Genomic DNA, 7,524 nt, shown 5'->3' with positions numbered 1-7,524 from the left:
CCCACCCTGCCCCCAACTCCACCCCCGCCCCCGCCAGAGGCCGTCAACTGTGGAGAGCCGCACTTCGGCATCCCTATCACAATGTTAAGTGCTTTCTTCAATGGCGTCCTGTCTACATTGTTTTTATCTGGGGGCGGGGCAGGCGAGAGGTTGTCACAGAAGCCTCGATGTCTCATTCTCAGCTGTGAGTCTGCAGACATCGATGGCACCGGCAAAGAAGCTTCCTTAGCCTCTACAGTCAGCGCAGCACGGATCACGGACTTCTACATGGTTTCTGGCGGCAACAGAGAACACAGACTTTACCACGGTCTCCAGTGGCAATACAGACCACGGACATACACACAGCTCCCCACCACAGCATGTACCACTGACTCTACTATGTCCCTCGAGAGCAACACAGGTCACAGACATCAAAACGGCCTCCAGTGGCTGCATCAACTACAGATATCCACAACAACCTGGAGCATTGACGGGCCCGGATGCTGCATGGACCATGAACACCAGCACGTCCCCTGGGATACCACCATGACCTCTGGGGGCATCACAAACTATGGAGGTCTTTCAAGGAGACCCATTCCAGAGAATGAGCCATTCTCGGACATTCTCTGTTGTGGTTCAGAGTCCAGTCAATTGATTGTATGGCTGGGCCGTGTGTTCGGGGGCAGAGCTTGCACCAGCTCCAGGCTCTTGCACACAACCCTGGCAGCCCTACTTGGCACCCATAGCCGTCTACACCTGTCCCACACCAGTTCATGTGCTGTGGATAGAGAGGTAGAGCTGGAGATAATACAGCACTGAGGCCAAGTAGATATGAGGAGACTGTGCAACCACCTGGGCTATGGGAAGGTCTGGGCTGCTTCCAAGGGCCATGCCTGGGTCATGTGACCTACTGCAATGCAGTTGGGGTGTGTGCTGATATCTGTGCCCCATGTTGCCACCAAAGGCCATTTTGATGTTGGTGGGCTAGGCTGCCATCTGAGACCATGGGGATTTCGAGGGTCATGCTGCTACCAAGGGACATACTGGTGTGAGTAGACTGCACAGCCACCTGAGGCCGTGGTGACATCTGGGTCCATGGTCCTATCACAGATGTGGTCTGTGTTGATTTCTGAGGCCTGTGTTACCACCAAGTGCTGTACAGATGTCCCTGGTCTGGGCGGCTGCCACTTAAGGTCATGTTGATATCTAAGCACTGGGCTGGCTTGCGCCTGCCCCTCAACAGCAACCACACTCAGGAGAGCTGGCCCTGCCCCTCACCTGGGCAACATAGGAGAGCTCACAGGCTACAGTACTGGGAGAACAACACCCCCACCCCCACACCACTACACATACATCTCAACTCAGCAGCAGAGTAATGCGTGCACAGGAGATGCAGGCCCTGGTGATGCAGGCACAGGAGAGCCTGCAGGCTGACTAAGTCAGCTTCCACCCAGGCCCAGATCCAGGGCTCTGATTTGGCCCACCCCAACATGTACCCCATCTATGACCTGCTGGAGTGTGTGAAGGGGCTGGTCCCACAGATCCAAAGCTGCAGGATCTCCATGACAACAGGATGTCAGAGAGGAGTCCCAGTGAGGATCCAGGACTGATGGTGTCACAGAATCAGAGGCCTTGACCCAGACCAATGATTCATTGCAAGGAACATTTGCAAGTGGAGCTATTTAGGCGAAAGTATGTATTGTGAAACACACCTTGACACACTGAAGCTTCTACAGTGAGATTTATTTGTTTTGTGTTTTGTTTGTTGTTTTGTTTGTTTGCTTGCTTCTATATTTACTTTTTGTGGGGGTAGCAAGGGTGGAGGGCAGATATGAAGGGACAGGGAGATGAGTGGGATTGGGGTTCATGCTATGAAATTCACAAAGAATCAATAAAAAGTTTTAAAACCATTCAACTTATTTACCTACCTATCATCTATCATCTATTATTTATTTTATCTATTTATTTATCTATCTATTTAATTTGGTTCCCTGCCACAGCCATGTGTCTGTATGTGAGTGCATGCACATAGAGGGGCCACCAAAGGGCACCAAGTGTCACCTCTATAACTCTCTGTATTGGTTGGTTGTGTGTGCTAACTTGACACAAGCTGGAATTATCACGGAGAAAGGAAACTTCCTTAAGGAAATGCCTCTATGAGACCCAGCTGTAAGGCATTTTCTCAATTAGTGATTAAGGGGGGAGGGCCCAGCCCTTTGTGGGTGAGTCCACCCCTGGGCTGGTGGTCTTGGGTTCTGTAAGAAATCAGGCTGAGCAAGCCAGGGGAAGCAAGCCAGTAAGTAACATCCCTCCATGGCCTCTGCATCAGCTCCTGCTTCTTGACCTGCTTGAGTTCCAGTCCTGACTTCCTTTGGTGTAGAAGTGTAAACTGTAAAAGGAAGTGTAAACCCTTTCCTCCCCAGCTTGCTTCTTGGTCATGATGTTTTGTGCAGGAATAGAAACCCTGACTAAGACACTCTCCATCTGTCTCTTTGAGGCAGGGTCTCTCCTTCAACCCATGGCCTATATTTCCTCAGTTGTGCTGAAAGCCAGCATTCCCAAGAGGTCCTCCTGCCTCTGCTTGGAGCCTGGGTTCCAGGCATATAGGAATTACTCAGCTTGTTATGTGGGTGCTAGGATCCAAATTCAGTCCTCACGATTGCATAGCACTCTATTAACTGCTCAGCCATCTCCCCAGTTCTCCAGCTCCTCCCCCTACCTTTTTTTTTTTTAACTTGAAAGACTCCAAAGATGATATGGAAGATCCCGTACAGGGGTCAAGCCTTGAGGGGAAGCAGTCTCAAAGGAATACTCATGAGAAGGCAGCTTGGTTCAGCCTTGATTTCTTCTCTTTCCCCTTGTCACTTCATCACCAAAGCTCTTTAGCTCTCCTTTTTTTCTTCTCCTGGGGAGGTTTACAAAGAGGTGAGACGTTTTAAAATCAAGGAAACCCCGAAGGAGACACACGTGGAAGTGCGCGCTTTAACGGTCAAGTGTCCAGGACCCTGACGACCCAGGACTGAAGCTCAGGTGCTTTGATGGAAGCTGCCTCCTCTCGCCGTGGGATCTCTCTTCTCTGGGCCTTTCTGTTCACTTAGCTAGAGAGATGACAGGCTTAGGAAACATACCTCTGCCTCATGTGGCTGTCAGGGTGCCCTTGGCACAAAATAAGAGGGCATAGCCATCACCCTTGAAGGAGACTTGGGGTTCACCATGTTGGCGAGGTAGTCAAGCTGGCAAAAAGCCATGCCTCCTGTCTCTAACCACAACTCTGCCCCTGACACCCCGTGCCAATGCGAACGGGCCACTCTGAACTGCGAGCCAGATTCTGAATTCTGCATATCTCCTTGGGGTATTCTCATGGGTACAATATTTCTTTCTTCTCTCACATAGGTTTGTGTACAATGTGTGTGCCCCATGCCTATGGAGGCTAGAAGAGGGTACTGGGTTTCCCGGGGGTTGTAAAACCACCGTGTGGATGATGGAAACTGAACCCGGGTCTTCTGCAAGTACTCAACCTTAACTACTGTGCCATCCCTCCAGCCCTGGGCATGACACTACCATATCTTTTTTTTTTTTTTTTTTGGACTTTTGTTTTTCTTTCTGTACTGGAGTTCGAATCTGGTGCTTTGCGAATGCTAGGCAAGCCACCAGCTGAGCCACACCCTAGGTCATTGTTTTCTCTCTTTCTGTATCGCAAATTGAAATGTGTTTTCTACCTAAGTTTACTCAATGGAAAAGCTCCCTCAGTGTACTTCCCATGGAGAAGCATACTCTATTCATGTGGTCTGTGTCTTTGAGGGGCTACGTGTGTCTGTAACTCCTAATGCCTCATTCATTAATCGCCGGCCCCAGTGTTCCAGGTTTAACTTCAGTTATGTCTCAGCATAAAGGGAAAGAAGGTACCGACCACCAGTGTCTGTAAACATAACGGGACAGGGAACTTCCCAGGAAGGAGAACAAGCCATTATCACTCCCAAAGAAAGAACGGGGCCACCAGCTGACCCTCACAGCTTGTGACAATCACGGTGTCCTCCATCTTCCCAATGTCCTGATGTCTTCCCAGAGCCATGAGTGAGCGAGTTTCCAGGCCAAGTGACAGAGGGAAGCACACAGGGGTAAGGAAGATGTCACAGTTGCAGCAAGCCAAGCTTGTCCTCCGAAGAAGTTAGAATCCAGGTGCAGGTGTGTGTTTTTCACATAGGATATAAAAAAAAAAAAAAAAATCAAAGTCACACAGAATAGTTCGAAACACAGTTCTCTACCTCGTTTTCTCTGTGGAACCAGCAGATGTTACAGTGCTGGCCTCAGGCTGTCGGACCCTCCCTTGGGGCTCTCTCTGCTCTTTGCTCCTTCCCTTCTGAGGATTTCTCACATCACTGGGTGTGGTGTGGACTGGCCGGTACTGTGTAAGCTTTGTTTTGCTTTGAAACTATCATAACTTCCTTCTTTCCTTCTTCCCTTTTTCCCTTCCTTCCTTCCTTCCTTCCTTCCTTCCTTCCTTCCTTCCTTCCTTCCTTCCCTCCTCCCTCCCCCCTCTCTCTTCCTTTCTTCCTTTCTTTTCACATATTACACACCACAACATGATTGACATCAGTCCTTCATGCATCTTTGGCGACAGTGCCTCACAACACAAGGACAAATACAATGGGGGGGGGACTGTTTCTTGCCTGACAGCTTAAGCCAAGACACCATCACCCATTCATCTGCAGCAGGAGAGCTGAACTTCCCTTTGAAGGATGGAACAAAGCCAGTGCCTTCCTCTTGTATGCTTCTGGCTACTGTGCCCACCCCACAAGTCCATGACAAGGACCAGTGGTCTGAAGTGTTTGAATGTGAAAATGTCCCCATGTGTTTGAACATTTGGCCTTCACCTGGCGGTGCTGTTTGAGGAACACTGTGGAACCTTCTAGACTTGAAGACTAGCTGGTAGGTATAAGAGCACAGGCATTTGGCTTCTGAGCAATAGCCTGGTCCCACTTCCTTCCTGAATGCTCCCACTTCATGGCTGAGTGCTCCTACTTCCTGCCTGAGTGCTCCCACTTCCTGCCCGAGTGATCCCACTTCCTACCTGAGTGCTCCCACTTCCTACCTGAGTGCTCCCACTTCCTCCCTGATTAGCTCTTTGCTTCATCCTGACTGCCAGCTGCTCCTTGCTGAATTCTGTTGGATGTTTGGCCACAACCACAAGAAAGTAGTGCATGTCAGGTCTACTGTGGAAGCAGAACTTCATACCTAACGGTCCAGGCCTCCTGGGATGCAGTTCTCAGGAGGACGACTCATACCTCACCCCTTGGCCCTGGCCCAGAGATGGTAGCCCCATCGTGGGCACCACTATGCCACTGCAGGTGCCATTCCCTTTGACAGGCAGGCCTTTCTCAGATGCCCTGGCCCTGTGCCCAGGAGATAAAGATGCAAGCAGGACAGATTCAAGCCACCCTTTCTTCTTAAAATAAGCGATTCATTTTTCAGGGAGTGAGAGCTATTTTTAAGTGCATTTGCTCCTTGGCAGCTGTTTCCAAAATGGCTTCGCCGGTCTAAGAATCCGTGATTCATCCCCTTGGCTGGGTGAGGGCTGGGGACATGGAAATTCCAGAGGGAGTTATAAATGTCACAGCGCATGCTGGAGGCTCCCCAGCCCCTCTGGGAAGCCAGAAGAGAGTGTCTGCAAATTCCACAGCCGGTGGGAAACAAGAACCAGCATTCAGCTGGTCGTGGGTCAAGTGCTCTTGCCTTGTCCAGTGTGGGAATCAGACAGCAGCCACTGAAGCCCCAGGGTCTTGGGATTGTCCCCAGTCTGCAGGCCACCAGGTCCCTGCAGCTGGGTTCTATCGTGTCCTTGTTTCCACATCTGATTTATTGCTTTCTTTTCTATTTCTGAGGGAAATATTCTAGAAAACAGTAAAGTCATATTTGATATAAAATATTTCAATCAGACTATAGAAGAGGAGCACATGGGCCAGCTGTTTGGTCTTCACGTTCTCAGTTCACCATCAATATACTTTCCCTGACTCTTAGAGAGTCCTCCGGCCTTGGGCATGTTAGGCAAGCGCTCTACCTTACATCACTTTCATCTTTAATTCTGTTCACAGGTGTGTGCACATGAGTGTAGTTGCCTATGGGGACCAGAAGAGGGTGCTGGGCTCCCTGGAGCTGGAACTACAGGCTACTGTCCTACAGGCTACCGTCTGACCTTCAACACAATGTTCAAGTTCCGGCTGTCTGATTCCCACGCTGGGCAAGGCCAGAGAACTCGATCCCTAACCAACCAAAGCCAAGTCTCCTCTGGCTACGAAGCTTTCAGACACTCACTTGGGACTTCTCAGAGTGCTTAGCGAACCCCCCACACAAACTGTGGTCCTGGCAAGAGCCAGATACATGTTTTCTGGAAATGAGAATGGAATTCATAATAAGTCAGGCTCAACAACGAACTCCCTTCACCCCGTCTCTGTCTAGAAGACCTTTTCTGTGTGTGTGTTTTTACACAAGCAGCCCCTGCAGGAGTCCGAGATTCCATTAAAGCCAGCGTGTAAAGACTGCTTCTAGGACAGCCTTCCCAGCACCAGACACTGAGCACTGCGGGTTCCAGATGCCGGTCCCTTCTCAGAAAAGCCTCGGGTCAGAGCACTCAGGAGTGTGGAATTCCCAGTGGAGGAATTCCTGGCTTGTTTTGCTTTGTTTTCTAGTTACTGTTATTAATCCTTTATTATAAAGTTTCTTAGAAAGCGCCAGGGCCTTTCTTTCAGGGAAATGAACAGAGTATAAGATCGTCTTAAGGGGAAATTAAGAACTTCCCGTCTAAAATTAGAAGTATTTATCTAGGCTCATGGGTGGGAAATAAATCCAGAAATTGTGAATCTGGTTTGAGGCCCACAGGGCTCATGAGATATCAACTTGAGGCGGGAAGAAAAGAGAACTCCGGGAAATGAGGCCGGCAGATGCCAGGGATGAAGGGCCAGGTGATAATATAATGAGCTCGCACACTGGCCAGGAGAGGAGCCTTCCAAAAGAACAGAGCCTGGTGGGAAGTGGGCGGGGCGCAGGCGCAGGGCGGGACTTGGAGGCTTCAGTTATCCCAAGCGGAGAGCAGATTTCTTAGGGGAAAAGAGTGGAGTAGCCCGTTCCCTTGGGTCATTCTGTGGCAATTTAGAGACGACCCCTCCTGCCTCTGTCTCTGGAGCAACTCCCAGTGCCCCTGGAAGTTAAAAAGGTTTCCTTCAGCTACAGTTTGAGGTTCAGTCTACTGCGTCAAGGACGTCAGAACAGGAGGAGCTCTTAGCAGCTGGTCACATCACATCTACAGTCAGGGAGAAAAGATGGTGGCGCTCAGCTGCCTTTCCCCTCTTTAAGCATCCGGGACCCAAGGTCAAGGACACCTCCTGCTTTCATTGGCTGCCCTACCTCAGTTAACTCAATGAACAGAATCGCTCACAGGCATGGCCAAGTCATGCCTCAGGAGTTATAGATGTGTGTGTGTGTGTGTGTGTGTGTGTGAGAGAGAGAGAGAGAGAGAGAGAGAGAGAGAGAGAGAGAGAGAGAGAGAGA

The sequence above is a fragment of the Mus pahari genome, chromosome 20 (assembly GCF_900095145.1).
Source record: "Mus pahari chromosome 20, PAHARI_EIJ_v1.1, whole genome shotgun sequence".
Classification (NCBI taxonomy): domain Eukaryota; kingdom Metazoa; phylum Chordata; class Mammalia; order Rodentia; family Muridae; genus Mus; species Mus pahari.
The sequence above is the reverse complement of the archived record's forward strand: the minus strand, read 5'-3'. Positions refer to the sequence as shown.